The following is a 22,393-nucleotide window of genomic DNA, read 5'->3' on the forward strand; positions in this document are numbered from 1 at the left end:
TACCATATATCATGAGTTTGGTGGAAGAAAGTGGGGTTATCAATAAATAAATGTGTGTGTTATTGCCAAAAAGTAGGGATGGCGGAGAATTCTGCCATGGACTCCAGTGAGTCCATGGTGGAACGGATCCTACCTGCCTCCGGTGGTCTGGATCCGGCCACTGCTGGCCGCTGCTCCGGTGTGTGGCCGCGAATGGTGTCCTGCACAGGGGACGCTATTTGTGTCGTCGCTTTAGCCATGATAGGCTTACTAAATATTTACATAGCCTATCATGGTTAAAAAGTGGCGACGCAAATGCTGTCCCCAACGCAGGTTGCCATTCGTGTCCACAGCAGCCAGGCTGTGGATCGGCCTGGCCGGCAGCTTTGTGGACATGCCGCAGAGCGGAGCAGGCCGGGGAGGATTCCGGGGGGGGGGGAGGAATGGATCACCTCCCCCCCATCAAGGATTCTGGGGGGAGGATCAGATCGCCTCCCCCCCTGCAGACCCCAGCGGAACAAGGTAAGTGGGGTTTTGTATACCTCTACCAAAAAGACACACTCCAGTGTCTCTGCAGCATCAGTGTAGTCGACAGTGAAGCAGTGAAGGAAACTCTAGCATTCATATTGAATGGACTACCTGAAACATGATTATACTGTACATCAGCCTTTCCCAACCCGGTGCCCTCTAGATGTTTTGGACTTCAACACCCATCAGCCCCAGTCTGCATGGCTGATGGTCAGGAATGCTGGAAATTGTAGTCCAAAACTTCTGGAGGGCACCAAGTTGCAGAAGGCTGCTGCACATTGAATCTTGGAGCTGGGTAATAGGCGCTACATGCTTACAAACACTTCGTCACCTACCTGGAATCGTAGGTCCCTACGCCAATCAATGCTGATGCTATGGGCTCCTGAAGGAGAGGAATGAGGGAAAGCAGAGACTGTGTGCACGTGCATGCATATGTGTGTGCTTATGTCCGACTTTCTCCCAGTAATGCTGGTTTTACTTGAGTCAGCTGAGTTATGCATCCAAAGAGAACAGACGACAGTTTGCTACCTTTCAAAGCTAAGCCATCATAAGCCCTTCACAGCTGCTTACACTTCATTCCCACACAGCAGACCCTTGTGGATTTCGCTGTCCCTGTATATGCGGTCTCAGGAATTGGGCTTGCTCTTTAGGATACACATACATTTATTGATAACTTTGCATTGCATATGTGTGGTCCCTATGGGGCAATGTTCTACAAGCGCTAAGCTGTCCAGCTGTTTGTGGCACAGTTGTTTGCTTGGGCGGCGGCATCTCTGCTGGCAAAAGCAGGGGGCATGTTTGTTTTGTTTTTTCTCCTCTGAATAGGCAGGTTAGGCAGAAACTTCAGTTGATAACAATGATGAGCCAGAAAAGAGCCTGAGAATGATATTAACACTGCACCATTTTGTGGTGTGTCCATTTGTGTATGCATTTAAAAACAAACTCCATAGCAATAATAGGGCAGGTTTTCTCAAATCTCTGTGCCTATATATTGTTGTGTCTGTGTACTGATCAAGTAGATGACACTTTCCCCAGACTTTTTGCTGATAGTTTAAAATGTTTCCTCAATGGACATTAATGCTTTCATCTTAAATAGACATTATTGGTTTGTGATAACTGGTGGTGACTAGATACTGGATGCTTCAGTTTCTTTGGCAGCACTAGAGAAAAACAATTTGGTGGTTGGGATATTGTCAGCAAGGCAGACAGTAAGAATTTGCTCTTGACTGAGAAGGGGCCTTTGATGGAGTCCTTCAAGGGCATGCTGTTTGCTTTTGGGAAACTGATGCTGATTGTCCATCTAGATGTTCTGCAAAATTTCAAGGCTGCCTTGAAACTTCATATTGTTCAGGGAAGTGGGGAGCGTATAATAGTATTGTCTGAATCTCAGTGCACATAGTTAGCTTGGAGCAATGATCAATGAATTCTAAGGCTCCAGGAGCTGCTCTGCTTCACATGTCTTCTCTCCAAACTTTCTAAACATATTGCCATTTAGATAATACCAATTTCTAAACATGGAAGTGAATAACAGGAATGCATGGTCAATGGCCAGGGATGATGGGAGTTGTAAGGCAAAACATCTAGAGGGACCCAGGTTGGGAAAGGCTGCTTTAGAGCATAGCCAGGAGAATGGAACCAGTAAAACTTATGTGCTTTTTCAAGGGCACCACCAGGAACATTTACAATGCTAAACAGCAGAGAAGGAGTAAGAGAGGCACCATGGCTGTGTTTCAACCAGTGATTAACTCCAACCTGGTTGTGCAGTGAGGTCTCTGTGTTTCCATGATATCATGGCCATTCAGCTAGGGATGTCAGAGAATTCCACCCAAATTTTAAATGGGATCAAATTCTGACAAATCCGGTCCGTGGAATCCTCCGACTTTTCCCACTTACCACAGCTCCGTTACTGACCTGTTTCCACAATTGCACTGGGTCCAATATCATAGTCCTGCCCATGGGGTGTGTAGCCAAGGCTTTGTGGGTGTGTCGCTCTGACCTCAGTGACCCAACCCTTTCCCTCCCTGTTTTCCAGAAGTTTCATTGCCTTTTTGGAGCAGGATGCCAAGGGACCAACTTTTAAAACATAATTGAAAATAAGCACTAGAACTCAGCCCATGACCCCAGTCAAGGGGTGTTTTCTCCCACTGTGCTGAACGAGGCTTGCCCTCTCAGTGACCACAGAAATAACAGAGAAGCCCCTCATTTGACATAGCACATATCGAAGCCTAATTCCTTAAATGCGATTAAGCGCGATCTCAAGGCTTTGGTCCATTGCCTTAGGATGTAACTCATTCACAGCTTCCATATAGAGATCCTGTGCGTTAAAATGGGGGCCTGGTTTCAGTCTGTTTCCCACATCGAACCCATTAGTGTCTCCTCAGAAGTAACTCCCATTGCGGTGGATGAGGCTGAGATTCCCCCTCAATTGAAATGGCACACATTAAAGCCCAGTTCCTTAAATACGTTTAAGCAACCAAGCGAGGCTCCGATGAACTGCCTTAGGAAGAAAGTACTTTATACCTTCATTATAGCTATCCTGCAGGTTACAGTGGGGGCTGGATTCTGTCTTTGCGTGTACTACTCTCTTTCCCACAACAAACCCATCAGTGTCTCCTCAGAAGTAACTCCCATTGTGCTGAATGAGGCTTGCCTTTGAATGCCTACATCAGAATTACAGAGATCCCCCCTCAATTGAAATGGGACACTTTTAAGCCCAATTCCTTAAATGCGATTAAGCATGATCTCGAGGTTTTGGTCCATTGCCTTAGGATGTAACTCCTTCACAGCTTCCATATAGAGATCCTGTGCATTAAAATGGGCACTGGTTTCGCTCTCTTTCCCACAACAAACTAGGGATGTCAGAGGATTCTGCCACGAATCTCAGTGAGGCCAAATGCCAGTTCATTCAGCCCCCTGAAATCTGTGGTGGAAAAAGCCCCCCTGCCCCACCCCACCGCGAAAGGCACGTGAAATGGAGCACTTACCTGGTGTCATTCGTGCTGCTTTGCAAATGGTGGCCATGTCTGCGGCCTATCACGTAAGTAAATACTTACGTAGCCTATCACGGCTAATGCAGGGACGCCATTTGCGCCCCTATGGAGGACGTGATAGGCTACATAAATATTTATGTAGCCTATCACAGCAAAAAAAGGGAACGCAAATGGCGGCGGCTGTAGCCACCGCCATTTGCGCCCCTGATTTTTGCCGTGATAGGCTACATAAATATTTACGTAGCCTATCACGGTGAAAGACAGGGGTGCAATGGCAGCCACCGTAGCCACCGCCATTTGCATCCGCAGGCTCTGCACGCCTGCGAATGCACCGGGCTGGTGGCTCTGCGGAGTTGCCGCAGAGCGGAGCTGGCCGGGTTAGGATTTCTGAGGGAGGTGCGGAGCGCCTCCCCCCCACCACGAATCACCCCTTTGAAAAGGTAAGTGACTTTCGCACATCCCTACAACAAACCCACTACTGTCTCCTCAGACGTAAGTACCATTGTGGTCAATGAGGTCCTCTGGGTTAAAATGGGGGCTAGTTTCCCTCTTTGTGTTCTCCCCCCTACTTTCCCAGCACAAGCATGTATGTGTCTCCTTGGAAGTAACTCCCATTGTGCTCAATGAGGCTTGCTCCTGAAATGCAGATGCATCTGGTCTTTCAGGGGAAAGGAGAAAGTGGGGGGGGGAGAGGGGGAAAGCCTCTCTCCACAGGAAAGCTGATTCCTTCTTAAAAATCTGGTACTCCTCCATTAGCTTCTCCTTCCATTGTCCTGGAAACATGGCCGAGGAGGCGGGAACATGAATGAGGTGATCAGACCCAACCCAGACTCCACTCAGACTCCACCAGCCATGAAGAAAATAATTTGATTAGAGCTCAGTGGAAAGAGCACAGAGCCCCAAGATACAGCGATGATAAGCCGGGACTTTAAGCACTGGAAACTGGAAAAGGAGAAGATGCGATTGGGGAAATATTGCAACAAAGCTCCAAACCAAATGAAGCCGATAGCATGGAAACATGCCCCATGTTGGCCCCTGCTTTTGGGATTGTCTTTGTGAGTATGAAATGAGTACACACTGAAAAGATGTCCTAGTTAGGGGTGGACGAAAGTCACTTACCTTTTCTCGCAGCTTGTTCGCGGTGGGGGGGAGCGCTTCGCTGCTCCCCCCGCGAAGTTCAGGCTGGGGGGGAGGCTTCCCGCCTCGCCCAGCCGAAATTCAGGCCGGGGAGGAGGCTTCCCGCCTCTCCCGGCCGCGAACGCGAAAGTTAAAAAAAACAAAAACGCCCCCTGATAGGCTACGTGACGATTCACGTAGCCTATCACGGCTAGATCTGCAAAGTCAGCCGTGATAGGCTACATGAATTGTCACGTAGCCTATCACAGGTGACTAAAAAAAAAAAAAAAAAGCGTGTACGCGAATGGCGGCCCCCATAGGGAGCCGCCATTCGCGTTCCTTATTTAGTTGCTGTAGTCTACGTAAATGTTTACGTAGACTACGGCGAAAATAAGGGCAACGCAAATAGCTATTTGCATTGCCCTTATTTTCGCTGTAGTCTACGTAAACATTTACGTAGACTACAGCGACCAAATAAGGAAAGGGAATGGTGGCTCCCTATGGGGGCCGCCATTATCCGTACACACTTTTTTTTTTTTTAAGTCACCCGTGATAGGCTACGTGACGATTCACGTAGCCTATCACGGCTGACTTTGCAAATCTAGCCGTGATAGGCTACGTGAATCGTCACGTAGCCTATCAGGGGACGTTTTTTTTTTTCTTTTATTGCAATGTTGGGGGTGGCAGCCGGTCGAAAGACCGGCTGCCGCTCCCGCCCCGCTTGAACACCCGACGAACCGCCAGCCGGACCCGCCGCCGGGAGGGACATTCAGGGAAGGTAAGTCCCGTCCCGGGGAGGGGGTGCGGGGTGTGGGGGGGTGCAGAGGATTTCTCCCCGAAACTTGTTCAGGGGGCCGAACACATTGGCGCTCGGCCCCCCAAAGTTTCGGGGAGAAATTCTCCGCCATCCCTAGTCCTAGTTGATTTTTGATTATTTTGGAGTGAATTGTGCTTTGGACATTTTTTTATGGAGAGATGGGGTAGAAATGTAACAAATAAATCTGTTTGGCAACTCCCTCCCCCTAACACCACCTGACTACTATCTTATTCCAGGCTTTCCAATTTTTAGATAATATGAAATCAATTCCAGTAGTTCTGAAATGGGGCTAATCCAAGACTACCTTTGTTCTATGGGAAATTGCTCTATGTCTGTCTTCCATATTCCATGTCTGATGTAGGGATGGGCCAATTACTTGCCCTGTTCTGGTCTGGGGAGTCTGCGGTGGGGGGGAGGTGATCTGTCCCTCCCCCCGGAATCTTCCCTGACTGGCTCCGCTCCACGGTGAGTCCGCAGAACCGCTGGCAGGGCCCGCCCGCAGCCAGACTTCCATCTGCTGCCGGACTGCGGCCCCAAATGGAGTCCAGCGTAGCAGGCGCCATTTGCATCCCTGCGTTAGCTGTGATAGGCTACGTATATATTTACGTAGCCTATCACAGCAAAGAGTAGTGAAGCAAAAGGCGTAGCGGATGCCATTTGCGTCCCTGCTGTTTGCCATGACAGGCTACATAAATACTACGTAAAATTTCGTGGGGTGGTGGGGGGGAGTGCTCTGTTCCACCATGGACTCCGGGGGCCCCGAGTCTTTAGAATTGGAGTCCATGGCGGAATTCTCTAACATCCCTAGTCTGATGTCACATTTCTACCCATTTTGCTGATTAACAGCTTTGCTAGAATTTAAACAATTATTTGGTACTTCTACTGAACTTAGATGCATTTAGGGATGTACGAAAGTCACTTACCTTTTCGAAGGGTGACATTCGCAGTGGGGGGGAGGCGCTCTGTCCCTCCCCCTGAAATTCTCTCCGGCCGGCTCCGCTCCATTGAGATTCCGTGGAGCAGCCGTGTGGGGCCACCCGCAGCCGGACATCTGGCCTCTGGGCAGTCTGCACAGGGACGCAAATGGCGGCTGCCGTAGCCGCCTCCATTTGTGCCCTTGTATTTTGCTGTGATAGGCTATGTAAATATTTACGTAGCCTATCACGGCAAAATACAAGGACACAAATGGCGGCGTAAATATTTATGTAACCTATTACAGCAAAAAAAAAATAAAAGGGGGGGAATGCAAATGGCGGCCACTAAGCCATTTGCTCCCCTCTCTTTTGTCACAATAGGCTATGTAAATATTTATGTAGCCTATCACATTGCAAAAAAAGGGGACGCAAATGGCGGCCTTCTTAGCCGCCACCATTTGCGTTACCTTAGTTTTGCCGTGATAGGCTACGTAAATACTTAGGTAGCCTATCACGGCTTCCGCAGGGGCGCAAATGGCATCCGTGCATTAGCCGTGATAGGCTACGTAAGTATTTACGTAGCCTATCATGGCTATATGGAAGAAGCGAATGGCAGCCGCAGATGCAGCTGCAATTCGCAATGCAGCGCAGACGGCAGCAGGTAGGTGCTCCGTTCTGGGCCCATTTCGCAGGGTGGGGGGCTTTGTTCTGCCACGGATTTCGGGGGGCTGAATGCACTGGCATTCGGCCTCACCGAGATCCATGGTGGAATTCTCTGACATCCTGAATATTGTCCTGAAGAGCAAACCATTTTATTGGCAGTGGAAACTGATTTATTCATTCTCTACAGTATCTGAGTTTTAGTGTCATCAGAGCAGAACTCTGCAGAGGCTGTGGCACATGAAATAACACCAGCATTCAGCAAATAGAGCCTACGTGGGAACTGTGTAACTTGGCAATAAATTCAGTGAAGAGAAAGTCATCTTAAGCCCTGACAGGGATGGATTGTTGAATCATACAGAAATAGGAGACGAGTCTTCAGTTTATATCTCATAATGCCCTGGAGCCATACAAACTATGCTGACTGTTACTGGGTAGAGGTGACATGTTGAATGCAACCTGCACATGCAGAGAGCTTATTTTCTGCTGTCCTGTCCTGCTGGATGATGTTTCAGTGTCCAGACATGAATATTACCATATATTTAGCTCTTGGATCTTATTTGTTAAACTCAGTGTAACAGCAAATGTTCTAATAAGATACAGAGGTAATATGTTCAAAAGCACAGTTAAAATTACATTTTAAAAAATGGCAAATGCTCCAGCCCCAAGCAATTGTGCTGGTTTATGGTAACATACATACAATTTTCACCTGCATTTGTTTGCTTGCATTTAGACTGTACAGATGGGCAGCAAGATTGTTAGTAGGTGGTGGTGGTAAATTAATACTTAACTTTTGTTAATTTAAAACAAGAGTGGGCAGAATTCAGGGTTGTAGGTTCTGTTTGGGGGTGTGCGTTTTTAACAAGAACCCCAAGATCCACCAAGCAGAGCTATGTGCAAAACAGTGGCTCAGATGCTGGATGTAGGGTTATCTAATGGTGATTGTCCAGGACACCGCTAGCAGAATAGATTCCCCCTCCCCTTGCAGCTCCTGCATCCCCCTCGAACTGCTGCAGAGGGTTGGGGGACCCTCTAGAGCAGATTGGGGGGGACACGAGAGGTGCAGGAAGGAAAGGAAGGGAAAGTCTTGTTGTATGAGTGGAAAACTGTTTGCATGACATCTGATGTATCTCACTGACTTAGAATCTGAGTGCATGCCCAATAATTTGTTTGTAGCACCTTTGGAAAAAAAAAAATCCACTCTCGGTTTCCTCCCCACCAGCTTTCTTCATTTCAGCTGCCTAATTTGGGGGTGGCTTATGGATGGCGGCAGTATTGCAACTGAAACTCTCCCCATAACCTGAGTTCGATCCCAGTGGAAGCCGGGTCTCAGGTAGCTGGCTCAGCCCTCCATCCTTCTGAGGTCGGTAAAATGACTACCCAGCTTGCTGGGGGAAAGGTAGTCATGACTGGGGAAGGCAATGCAAACCACCCCGCTACAGTCTGCCATGAAAACGCCAGCGAGAGCGGCGTCCCTCTAGGAGTCAGTAATGACCCAGTGCTTGCACAGGAGGAACCTTTCCTTTCCTTTAGGGATGGCGGAGAATTCCGTCACAGATCTCGGTGACGCCGAATGCCAGTGCATTCAGCCCCCTGAAACCGTGGTGGAACGAAGCCCCCTGCCCCCCCACCCCATGAAAGGTGCGCAAAACAGAGCACTCACCTGCTGCCATTCGCTTCACAATTTTAGCTGTGATAGGCTATGTAAATACTTACGTAGCCTATCACGGCTAACGCAGGGATGCCATTTGTGTCCCTGCGGAGGCAGTGATAGGCTATGTAAATATTTACGTAGCCTATTACAGCAAAAAAAGGGACGCAAATGGCGGTGTCTGTGGCGGCCGCCATTTGTGTCCCTGCGCAGCCCAGCAGCGGCCGGATGTCGCTGCGGGCTGCCCCGGCTGGCGGCTCTGTGGAGTTGCCGTGGAGTGGAGCCGGCCGTCAAGGATTTTGGGGGGAGGGATGGGGCACCTCCCCCCCACCGCGGATATACAAAATGAAACAGGTAAGTCGTTTCATACATCCCTAGGGTGGGTGGGGTGAAGAAGCTTTTATTTTGCTATTGTTAAATAACTGGGAGTCAGAATTCCTTGACAATCTACTATAAATCACACAGATCTACCAGAAGATACTGTTCTCTTTTCTTCCTGCCCCTGCCATAAAGCACCAAGATAAAAAATACTTTGAGGTGGTGTATGTGTTTGAAAACCAGTATGGAATTAATACAGAACCTTCAACTGTTCCTCAGTTTATATGTTCAAGGTCTGACTACTTGTGTACAACGTTTGGAGGGCAACAGCATTTCGCAGTGGTGTATGCATGAAGTATTGGTTTTAGAAACATTAACAAAATGTGTGGGGGTGTATGCACACGTACAGAATTGTAAGAATGTGGTGAACTAGAACTTGTAACTAACCAGGTGGAAAACTTTCAGAGGAGTCCTATTTCCATCTCTGTTTTTCTAGCTCTAAATCAGGGGTTGGCAACATGCATCCCATGGATCACATGCACCGCCTTCCTCTTGTGCAGCTCCCCACCCCCTGCCTCAGATACTAAATTGGAAAGTGGAGAAAAAATAGCATTTTGCTGCTGGAATTTGGCAGCAAACTTCTACAGAGTCTTAGAAAGGCCAATTTTAGCTCGTTTTCAAGCCAAATTTGGCCTTTCTAGAGCTCTGTGGCAGTTCGCCACTGAATTTCAGCAGCAAGCCAATGTGTTTTTTGCTACTGCTGTCCCACCAAATTTGGTGGCAGGGCAACAGCGGTGGGGGAGGGGTGTGTGTGTTCTCCATGACAATGGAAGGAAATGGAAGGAGAAGCCAATTGTGGCTTACCTGAAGTTTTCAAGGAGCTGGCTTTGCTCTCCGCAGGGCTCCATGAGTAAGGGTATCGCACCAGTAAAAGTCACTTCACAGAACATACTTCTGGGTGGGTGGGGGTTTGGAGTGAATGTCATCTGACAGGCAGGGGCTGCTCAACCAATAAGAGAGGCTCCCCCCCTCCAGGCTCTCCCCCTTTTCACCTTTGATAAAATCCTAGGAGGTGTCCTCCTGTGTAACGACATAAACCACTCTGCTTCTCTGTCTCTCTCTCTGCCACCCCCACCCGGGCCTGGTATTATTTATTCCATTAAAGAACAATCACTAAAGGAACACAGTGTGCTCCTTTCCCCAAAACTGAAGATGCTGGGAACAATCTCCTTCTCCCCCCCTGCCCCCAGCATTATTTACTCCCTTAAAGAACAATCACTAAGGAACATAAGGTTCTTTCTGCCCTGATCAGCTGGTGATGAGAACAATCGAAGCTTCAACATTAAGGCTCCTACATGTGTTATTTCGATTCATGAGAATCTAGTAACTCCGGGAGTGTGTTTTTCGCCTCATTGACCACAATGGAAATTACTTCTGAGTAGTAGGGATGGTGGAGAATTCCGCCACAGATTTCAGTGAGGCCGAATGTACTGGCATTCGGCCCCCTGAAAACCATGGTGGAACAGCCTCCCACCCCCGCCACCCTGCGGAATCCCCCCGGGATGAAGCTGACCTGGGGTGGAGGCAGAGGTGGCTCTGGCAGTGGCTCCGGCGGCGGCAGCTGGTCTCTCGGCTGGCTGCTGCGGCTGCAAATGGCAGCCGTCGTAGCGGCCGCCATTTGCGTCCTTCCCAGGCTGCCGTGATAGGCTACATAAGTATTTACGTAGCCTATCATGGCAAAGAGCAGGGGAGCAAACGGTGGCCGCTACGCCGTTTGTGCCCCTGCTCTTTGCCTTGAGCATGCATGTAAATACATAAGTATTTACATAGCCTATCACGGTAAAGGTAGCCACGCAAATGGCTACCACTATCACAGCAGCCTGGAAGGACGCCAATGGCGGCCACTACGACGGCCGCCATTTGCGGCCGCAGCAGCCCAGCCGCAGCCGGAACTCTGGATGTGGCTGGCCCCAGCTGGTGGCTCTGCGGACCTGCTGCGGAGCAAAGCCAGCCGGGGAGGATTCTGGGGAGAGGGATGGAGCGCCTCCCCCCCACCGCGTATGCCCCAGCGCGGAACCAGGTAGGTGTTTTGTACATCCCTACTGAGTAGACACAGATCTGTTTGTGCTGGGAAAGACAAAGGGGAAATGAAGGGATGGGGGAAACCAGCCCCCTTTCTAACCTGATGCTGTGTAGGATCCTGTGATCAAAGGTGGAAGTAGCTTTGGGAAAGCGCTTTACAGCCTTTAGGGAATTAGTGCTTTACAATCTGTTATTTCCGTTGAAGGAGATCTCTGTTAATGCTGGAGTGTGCATTCAGGAGACAAGCCTCATTGACCACAATGGGAGTTTCTTCTGAGTAGAAACTAACAGGTTTGTGCAGGGATGGGAAACACACAGGAAACACCCCTTAACTGGGGTCATGGTGAAAGGCACACCCCTGGGCAGGGCTAGCATACCTGAGGTCAATGCAGGGGTTCGAGCACCCAGCAACTATACTGGGAAGAACCCAACTTAAGGAAAAGAATCAGACTTTAACCCAACTTAAGGAAAAGAATCAGACTTTAACCCAACTTAAGGAAAAGAATCAGACTTTAAGCAGGAAATCTGGTTTTTCTCTGATAAGCTCTGGGGTGGCTGCTGGATGGCCACGACATCATGTATCCCTAACAACCTCCAAATGCAGCCAGCTAGGAGTAAATCACTCATGGAGACACCACCCAGGAGTCCAACCCATGTGTGTGTAAAGTGGCCCTTGGACTGCCTTGAACCTTCCCATCCCTGCTCTAAGCAGTAATCTCTCCGCTGGCTAGTTTAATGTTGATTGGTTCTGGTTGTGCACCCATTCCATCAATACATTATCAAATGCTCACTTTATGAATTCAAGGCTGTGGCTGCTTTTGTGTATGCATTTTAGCTGATCTAAATGAGTTACAATGCAGGATTGTAACTGAAGTATATGTGGTGCAAAATGTAGGAAGGAGGAATGGAGGAGGAGCCAGATATCATGAGAACTCTACCAGATCCTCTTGTTGTTCTGGCCAATATATTGAGCCCAAAAGAGCTGTTAGGGTGTAACAGGGGCTTACAACAATCCTGCCACTTCTCTTTCATACCTCTGTTCAGACAAACTGGTAAAACAGCTGGAGGTTCTACTACCACATGACCATTCCTTCCCCATGAAATGCTGACACAGGATAATCTAATGCCAACCAGCTTGGGTCATGAGACTGATAATGTAGTTTAGCAAATGTCCTGATTTAAAGAACAGATTTATATAACACTCTTAAATTATGCTTGCTCTTATTGTAAGCAGCACCTTCTTGCAAGACTAAAATATTATCCACTGTCCATACATCACAGCATATTGTCCCAAAGTAGCCACTTCACAACTAAACAACTGAGAGGCAAAACTAGCACCAGCAGAAAACAATGATGAGCTCTGATTGAATGCATGCTAATGAAGCAATCAAAATGCTTCATTATCACACATTGTCAATATGGTCAGAAAAAAATGACTCACAGAAATGAAGGGCCTTAAGATTGGACCTGGGAAATTGCTGTACATAAAAGTCATGTAGAGATATGCAGTCCACTGGATCTCTCAAAACCTATTCTGAGGGTGCCTGGCAAAATTATGCCCTTAGTGTCAATAATATGCCAGAAATGAGTTGCTTATTTATATGTTAATTTCAATATAAACCCATGTTCCTCCAAGCATGAGGAAGGCTTCCTAAGGGAGGATGAGGGGAAGGTGTGACTAATAGAGAACTGCGCTCATTCTTCACCATTACTTGTCCCAGTCTTTATTTGAGCATTAAATGGGCCTGAAAAATATAAGTGATTTCCACTGTAATTGCAACTGACCAAAAGCATAGCTACCTCATTTTCTATAGATCATCCTTCCCCCAACTTGATGCCCTCCAGATGTGTCAGAATACAACTTCCACCATCTCCAGCCAATGGTAGAAGTTACAGACCAACCCATCTGGAGGGCATCAGGTTAGGGAAGGCTGTTTTCTATGCTTCCCTGTTCCTTTGTCTCCATCATTGATGGGCCTCAAGGCACATTTGATGGCCCATCCAATGCTACTCCTTTCCTTTCTACCCGCCTCTAGATCTACATGCCATTTTTCCCCCTTTTGTATGGGAGAACGTTGAAGAAGCTTGAGCAGCTTCTTCAATGTTCAGGGAGACACACTAGCGCAATGACTGAGAACTGCTACGCTGATTTTCATTCTTTTTTCACTTCAGTGCTGACTGAAAGGAATGTTCTAGTTGTTTCAGTATGCACTAAATATATTTTTGAACTGTCTCCTTCCTTATAATGAATATGTTAAAACCAGACCACCTTTTATGTCTTTGGAAACAAACATGTGTCACTTTTGACTATAATTAAGCAAGAAAATGAATGTCATCATTTTCTTTTAAAAATATCTCAGGCAAAGATGTATATACTGCCTTATTTGAATGCATTCTCTGTACATACAATTCTGGCAGCTAAAGCTCATGATTGCTTCTCCCCCCATCCTTCTATTAATGCTTTTTTTAAATGAAGCTCAGTTAGTTGAGTGGTATCCTTTGATGTTAAATCTTTGACAATCTTCTGAAATCCAGAGAAGCTGCTATGAAGAGTCTGAAGCAGATGGGTGAAAAGTTGGGCTTTTCATATTTGCCATCTGATTATGTGCACAATAGCTAGTGGCAATTTTAAGGAAAGGTCAGCCACTTTTTCATCTGAAGAGCCTGCCCACTGTGGATTTGTTGAACTAAAAGCAATCAAAGAGTTAAAACATCTCAAGCAAAGACTCAGGCAGGAAAATGTGCCAGATTGTCCTATGGAAGGATACTCTCTACTGAAAACAAAATGACATTATAATAGATGCATAAGAGCAGCTTGGCCTGAATATATTATGCTCTCAGAATTGTTGTCAAGCACCTTGCTGGTTGCTGCCATATATTTATCTGATCACGGAGATGCCGATTCTGCTATTTGCAGCGAGAGAGTTTCAAGGTCAAATAGAACCTTTTTATCTTGATTCCCCCCACCTCACTACTTGTTTAAAGATAAAACACCTGTTCTTGACAGAGCCCAGATGGGGAACCAATTCATCTTTTAAAATGAGAATAGTCTTAAATGTCAGTACATAATTCAAACCAAACAGAACTTTAACATTTTGAAGAGATAAGATCGCATTCCTTTTTGGAGATGCTCCTGAGAGTTTAGCCAACTAGCTCCTAAAAATGGTCAAGAATCTTGTCCATTCCCACTTTCCAACTATGCAAATGTGTGATTGGTAATGCCTTCCTCAAGGGGTTTATAAATCCAACACCTTGGTTGAAAACACAAAGGAGATCTGTACAAAAAATGATGCTTTCACCATGCCCCATGGAGCTTTCCCAAGGAAACAGGGAAATGACATGGCTATGTCATGCTTGTATATAGCTATGACAGCTTGTACTTCTGGTAGTTCTTGTTTCACTTTCACATACTGCTGAAGCCTAGCTTGTAGGATTTTGAGCATAACCTTGCTGGCATGTGAAATGAGCACAATTGTACGGTAGTTTGAACACTCTTTGGCATTGCCCTTCTTTGGAATTGGAATGTAAACTGACCTTTTCCAGTCTTGTGGACATTGTTGAGTGTTCCAAATTTGTTGGCATATTGAGGGCAGCACTTTAACAGTACCATCTTTTAGGATCTTAAATAGCTCAGCTGGAATACTGTCATCTCCGCTAGCTTTGTAATGCTTCCTATCCCCTTCATGGATCACTGCCTTGTTGTGGCGAAGGGGCTTGCGTAACTCAGTGAAGCCATAAGCTATGCCGTGCAGGGCCATCTAAGATGGACAGGTCATGGCAGAGAGTTCTGACAAAATGTGATCCACTGGAGAAGGAAATGGCAACCCACTCCAGTATTCTTGCCAAGAAAACCCCATGGAACGTATCACAAGGCTAAAAGATATGACGCTGGAAGATGAGCCCCTCAGGTCGGAAGGTGTCCAATATACTACTGGGGAAGAGCAGAGGGAATTTCCATGTAGCGCCAGAAAGAGTGAAGTGGCTGGGCCAAAGCCGAAAGGACACTCAGCTGTGGATGTGTCTGGTGGTGAAAAGAAAATCCGATGCTGTAAAGAACAATATTGTTTAGGAACCTGGAATGTAAGATCAGTGAATCAAGGTAAGCTGGAGGTGGTCAAACATGAGATGGCAAGATTGAACATTGACATCTTGGGAATCAGCGAACTAAAATGGACAAGCATGGGCAAATTTAATTCAGGTGACCATTATATCTACTACTGTGGGCAAGAATCCCTTAGAAGAAATGGAGTAGCACTCATAGTCAACAAAAGGGTGGGAAAAGCAGTACTGGGGTACAATCTCAAAAACGATAGAATGATCTCAGTATGAATCCAAGGCAAAGCATTCAACATCACAGTAATTCAAGTCTATGCCCCAGCCACTGAGGCCAAAGAAGCTGAGGTTGATCGGTTCTATGAAGACCTACAACACCTTCTAGAACTAACACCAAAAAATGATGTCCTTTTCATCATAGGGGATTGGAATGCCAAAGTAGGAAGTCAAGAAATCACCAGGATAACATGCAAGCATGGTCTTGGTGTACAAAATGAAGCAGGACAAAGGCTAATAGAGTTTTGCCAAGAGAACACGCTGATCGTAGCAAACACTCCTTTCCAACAGCACAAGAGGCGACTCTACACATGGACATCACCAGATGGTCAATATCGAAATCAGATTGATGATGTACTTTGCAGCCAAAGATGGAGAACCTCTATACAGTCAGTAAAAACAAGAAATGGAGCTGACTGTAGCTCAGATCATGAGCTTCTTGTTGCAAAATTTCGGCTTAAATTGAAGAACGTAGGGAAAACCACTAAACCATTCAGGTATGACCTAAATCATATCCCTTATGGATATACAGTTGAGGTGAGGAATAGATTTCAGGGATTAGACCTCATAGACAGAATGCCTGAGGAACTATGGACGGAGGTCCGTAACATTGTTCAGGAGGCAGCAACTCAATCCATCCCAAAGAAAAAGAAATGCAAGAAAGCAAAGTGGCTGTCTGATGAGGCTTTACAAGTAGCTGAGGAAAGAAGGGAAGCGAAAAGCAAGGGAGAAAGGGGAAGATATATCCAGCTGAATGCAGAGTTCCAGAGAAGAGCAAGGAGAGACAAGAAGGCCTTCTTAAATGAACAATGCAAAGAAATCGAGGAAAACAATAGAATGGGAAAGACTAGAGATCTTTTCCAGAAAATCGGAGATCTCAAGGGGATCTTTTGTGCAAAGACAGGCATGATAAAGGACAAAGAAGGCAGGGATCTAACAGAAGCAGATGAGATTAAGAAGAGGTGGCAAGAATACACAGAAGAACTATACAGGAAAGATCTGAATGTCCCTGATAGCCATGATAGAATGGTCACTGAACTTGAGCCGGACATCCTTGAGAGTGAAATCAAGTGGGCCTTAGGAAGCATTACTAACATCAAAGCTAGCGGAGATGACACTATTCCATCTGAGCTATTTAAAATCCTAAAAGATGATGCTGTTAAAGTGCTGCACTCAATATACCAACAAATTTGGAACACTCAACAGTGGCCACAAGACTGGAGAAGGTCAGTTTACATTCCAATGCCAAAGAGTGTTCAAACTACCGTACAATTGCGCTCATTTCACATGCCAGCAAGGTGATGCTCAAAATCCTACAAGCTAGGCTTCAGCAGTATGAGAACCGAGAACTACCGGAACTACAAGCTGGGTTTCAAAGAGGCAGAGGAATTAGAGTTCAAATCGCAAACATCTGCTGGATCATGGAGAAAGCAAGAGAATTCCCGAAAAAAGCCTATTTCTGCATCATTGACTATGCTAAAGCCTTTGATTGTGTGGATCACAACAAACTGTGGCAAATTCTTAAAGTGATGGGAGTACCAGACCACCTTACCTGTCTCCTGAGAAACCTGTACGAGGGTCCAGAAACAACAGTAAGAACCAGACATGGAACAACTGATTGGTTCAAAATTGGGAAAGGAATACGACAAGGCTGCATATTGTCGCTCTGCTTATTTTACTAATATGCAGAGTACATCATGAGAAATGCCGGGTTGGATGAATCACAGGCCAGAATTAAGATTGCTGGGAGAATTATCAACAACCTCAGATATGCAGATGATACCACCCTCATGGCAGAAAATGAAGAGGATCTAAATAGCCTCTTGTTGAGGGTGAAAGTGGAGAGTGCAAAAGCTGGTTTGAAACTCAACATTAAAAAAACAAAGATCATGGCATCTAGCCCCATCACTTCCTGGCATATAGAAGGGGAAGGAATGGAAGCAGTGACAGATTTTACTTACTTGGGCTCCAAGGTCACTGCAGACAGTGACTGTAGCCATGAAATTGAAAGACACTTGCTCCTTGGGAGGAAAGCTATGGCAAACCTAGACAGCATAGTAAGAAGCAGAGACATCACCTTGCTGACAAAGGTCCGTCTAATCAAAACTATGGTTTTCCCAGTAGTAATGTATGGCTGTGAGAGCTGGACTATAAGGAAGGCTGAGCACTGAAGAACTGATGCCTTCGAACTGTGGTGCTGGAGAAGACTCTTACGAGTCCCCTGGACTGCAAGGAGGTCAAATCTGTCAAACCTAAAAGAAATCAAGCCTGACTGCTCATTGGAAGGACAGATACTGAAACTGAAGCTCAAATATTTTGGCCACCTAATGCGAAGAGAAAACTCCCTGGAAAAGACCCTGATGCTGGGAAAGACTGAAGGCCAAAGGAGAAGGGGACGGCAGAGGATGAGATGGCTAGATAGCATCACCGATGCAATGAATATGGACTTGAGCACACTCCGGGAGAGAGTGGAGGACAGGAAGGCCTGGTGTGCTATGGTCCATGGTGTCACAAAGAGTTGAACACAACTTAACGATGGAACAACAATGCTTCCTAAGGCCCACTTGACTTCATTCTCTAGGATGTCCGGCTCAAGTTCAGTGACCGCACTATCATGGCTATCAGGGACATTCAGATCTTTCCTGTATAGTTCTTCTGTGTATTCTTGCCACCTCTTCTTAATCTCATCTGCTTCTGTTAGGTCCCTGCCTTCTTTTTCCTTTATCATGCCCGTCTTTGCACAAAACGTTCCCTTGAGATCTCCGATTTTCTTGAAGAGGTCTCTAGTCTTTCCCATTCTATTGTTTTCCTCGATTTCTTTGCATTGTTCATTTAAGAAAGCCTTCTTGTCTCTCCTTGCTATTCTCCGGAAATCTGCATTCATTTGGGTATATCTTCCCCTTTCTCCCTTGCTTTTCGCTTCCCTTCTTTCTTCAGCTACTTGGAAAGCCTCATCAGACAGCCACTTTGCTTTCTTGCATTTCTTTTTCTTTGGGATGGATTGAGTTGCTGCCTCCTGAACAATGTTACGGACCTCCGTCCATAGTTCCTCAGGCACTCTGTCTATCAGGTCTAATCCCTTAAATCTACTTCTCACCTCCACTGTACATTCATAAGGGTTATGATTTAGGTCATACCTGAGTGGTTTAGTGGTTTTCCCTACGTTCTTCAATTTAAGCCGAAATTTTGCGATAAGAAGCTCATGTCTGAGCCACAGTCGGCTCCAGGTCTTGTTTTTACTGACTGTATAGAGGTTCTCCATCTTTGGCTGCAAAGGACATAATCAATCTGATTTCGATATTGACCATCTGGTGATGTCCATGTGTAGATTCGCCTCTTGTGCTGTTGGAAAAGAGTGTTTGCTATGATCAGTGTGTTCTCTTGGCAAAACTCTATTAGCCTTTGTCCTGCTTCATTTTGTACACCAAGGCCATGCTTACCTGTTATCCCGGTGATTTCTTGACTTCCTACTTTAGCATTCCAATCCCCTATGATGAAGAGGACATCTTTTTTTGGTGTTAGTTCTAGAAGGTGTTGTAGGTCTTCATAGAACCAATCAACCTCAGCTTCTTCAGCATCAGTGGTTGGGGCATAGACTTGAATTACTGTGATGCCGAATGGTTTGCCTTGGATTCATACTGAGATCATTCTATTGTTTTTGAGATTGTACCTCAGTACTGCTTTTCCCACCCTTTTGTTGACTATGAGTGCTACTCCATTTCTTCTAAAGGATTCTTGCCCACAGTAGTAGATATAATGGTCACCTGAATTAAATTTGCCCATGCCTGTCCATTTTAGCTTGCTGATTCCCAAGATGTCGATGTTCAATCTTGCCATCTCATGTTTGACCAACTCCAGCTTACCTTGATTCATTGATCTGACATTCCAGGTTCCTAAACAATATTGTTCTTTACAGCATCGGACTTTCTTTTCACCACCAGACACATCCATAAATGAGTGTCCTTTCGGCTTTGGCATAGTCGCTTCACTCTTTCTGGCGCTACTTGGAAATTCCCTCTGCTCTTCCCCTGTATTATATTGGACACCTTCGGACCTGAGGGGCTCATCTTCCGGCGTCGTATCTTTTAGCCTTGTGATACGTTTCATGGGGTTTTCTTGGCAAGAATACTGGAGTGGGTTGCCATTTCCTTCTCCAGTGGACCACATTTTGTCAGAACCCTCCACCATGACCTGTCTGTCTTGGGTGGCCCTGCATGGCATAGCTTATGGCTTCACTGAGTTATGCAAGAGTTGCCCATTATCTCTGTGGGAAACATAGCATATCCCTAAACACTCTTTATGAACCATACTGTTAATAATGATATAAATGCAACTGCTGGATTCCAATGCCCATCTCCTTGGCATTGGGGTTAGGCTCCATCACCACTGGGGAGGTCAGGTTTTAGCTCCACATCCCACCTGCCACTCATTACTTCCCAGCTATTTAATTTAACACACACACACACACACACACACACACACACACACACGAATTAGAAAACAAAGGCAAATTAGAAAACTCAATGATCAGTTAAATGTACATGTCAATTTAAGGTTTCTTAACATAACATTTTAAGCAGGAGCTGCCAAAGTTTGGTGCCAATTTCCACAATATTCATTACAGTACAGACAGATAATCTGGTCCAGATCAGAAGATTTGCTTTGCATCTACCTCCTTAAGCTTTCTTTGTAATTTAAATGAAAGCTGTGGCTTAACCAGCAGATATGAAAGACCCATGGCTGCCATGGATTCATCGTCTCCCACATGTGTAATGTCTAGTAAAAAGGTGTGATGTGACACTGCATCCCTCTGCTATGATTCCTTAGCTGGGTACACTTTGTAAGGAGTAGGGAAACCCTAACAATGATGATGTAGCATCATGTGTTTCTTTTACTGGACATTTCCAAGAACACGGTTCAGGGAGATGTGTGTTTTCATTAGCCACGTATCCTTCTGTAAGTCTAGTCTAGTTATGTACTTTTATGCTAAAATATCACAGGTTTCTGTGGTCAAGTTACAATCTAACAAATCATTCAAACTGTGGGAAGATTCATTAGGATATTGATTAGTAAACTATTTTTTCTTTAATGAAGTACTAGCGAGCATTTCCCCCCCCCTTCCTGGCCTTTATTTTTTAAAAAAAGACTCTGAGGACCCAATAACTGGGAATGTTGCTAGCATCCAGCCTCGCAGGTCTGAACTCTGGCAGTGGAGGTGATTGACAGTGTTGAGGGGATATGTGGAGAGGCTTCAGCTGTTAGAAACGTTGATCTGATTTCTGACTCTGATTGATGAGCAAAGTGTAATGTCAACTCAAAGATGCATGGCTAGTGTGCTGTAAAAAGGATGCTTCTGAACATGAATTCTGTGACACCATTACAGCTAACATTTGAAAGCTTTGGCTCTTTTGACTGTGAAATTACTGATGAAAAGGCCAAGCATGGACTTAATTTATCATCTCACTAATTCCTTCCCTCACAAGTGTACATTTCAATACATGCAGTTTTCCTCTGCAGAGGAAACTTGTATTTTCAGCACGCATTAAAACAATTACACATTATTCTGAATCATGCTTAGTTCTGGATTGAGCAAAATTTTGTTACCTTTGAACACTTTCTTTTATAATAGAAATATCCCAAATTATTTTTACTAGCTTATGATAAAAGAACCTGACATTGGCCACAGTCCAATAAGAGTTAAGAACATTTATACCCATTGATTACAATGAACATAAGAACATTTCAGTGTGTCTTGTATTGTGGCCATCAAGGGTGAAGAGAAATGCGATATTTATAACTGGTGGAATGGCAGCTTTGCATACTGAATGGCAGCTTTGCACAGCCCAACCATAGAGAGGTGGCATCAGTCCAAAACATCAACAGCTTTCCTGGTAATAAATGAAAAGTAGTAATAGAACTATGTGTCATCTGCATATTGATAAAAACATACTTCAGATCCAAAGATGATCTCTCTAGCATCATATAGATGCTAAACACATAGGGGACAAGATGGGACAAGATCGATCCTTGTGGGACACCATGCACCAAGGTGTGAATATGAGTTCCCCTACATCACCTTCTGAGATGGATCCCTAAGGAAAGTTCAGAACCATTGTAAGTTGGCACCCCCCAAGCCCATCCCCGCCTGGTGGTTCTGAAGGACACCATGGCTGATGGTACAGAATGCCTCTGAGAGGTCCAGCAGAACCAACATGGCTGTTTTCCCCCTGTCTAGTTCCTGGTGTAGATCATTTACCAAGGTGACCATAGTTGTGCTAGTTCCAAAACCAGGCCTGAAACCAGAAATGGGTGTATAAAATCAATTTAAACCCTGGAGCTGAGACTCCACCACACACTCAAGTGCCTTGCCTAAAAATGGCAAATTGGAGATACTATGTGGAAATTATCTAACCGAGTGGCTTCAAGTAGGGATGTACAGATTCCCCACTGTCTGTTCCGGTGAGGAATCCACGGGGGGGGGGAGGCAATCCGTTCCACCCCCTGAAATCCTTGCAGAGCGGCTCTGCTCTGCAAGGATTATGCAGAGCCAAGGGCTGCCGCTTACCTGAATCAACTGGAGCCCTTTGCCTCCACACCGATCGCCATTAAAAAAAAAAAAGCGATCAGCAGGATGTCCCCATAGACTTATATGTAAAATAGAGTTGTGGATCTTGCATATATGTCTATGTAGACTTATATGCAAGATTCACAGCTCTATTTTGCATAAAAATAGTCTCCATTTTTTTTAAAATGGCGATTGGCGTGGAAGCAAACGGCTCCCGGTGCAACATGCAGCTGTGCCATCTGGTGCGGAATCCTCCAAGAGAGGAGGTAAGTGGGGCTGATCCGCCGTGGATTCCTGAGGCTGGATTCCAAAGAATCCAGCCTCATGTGAATTCCCGGCAGATTTCTCTAACATCCCTAGCTTCAAGAGAGGTTTTTTTCTTCTTCTTTCACTAGAGGCCTCACAATAGCTGCCTTAAGGCTGGATAGCATCACTCCCTTCTCT

Source organism: Heloderma suspectum, chromosome 1, assembly GCF_057233095.1.
Source record: "Heloderma suspectum isolate Gila_16-S chromosome 1, 16-S_ref, whole genome shotgun sequence".
Lineage (NCBI taxonomy): Eukaryota > Metazoa > Chordata > Lepidosauria > Squamata > Helodermatidae > Heloderma > Heloderma suspectum.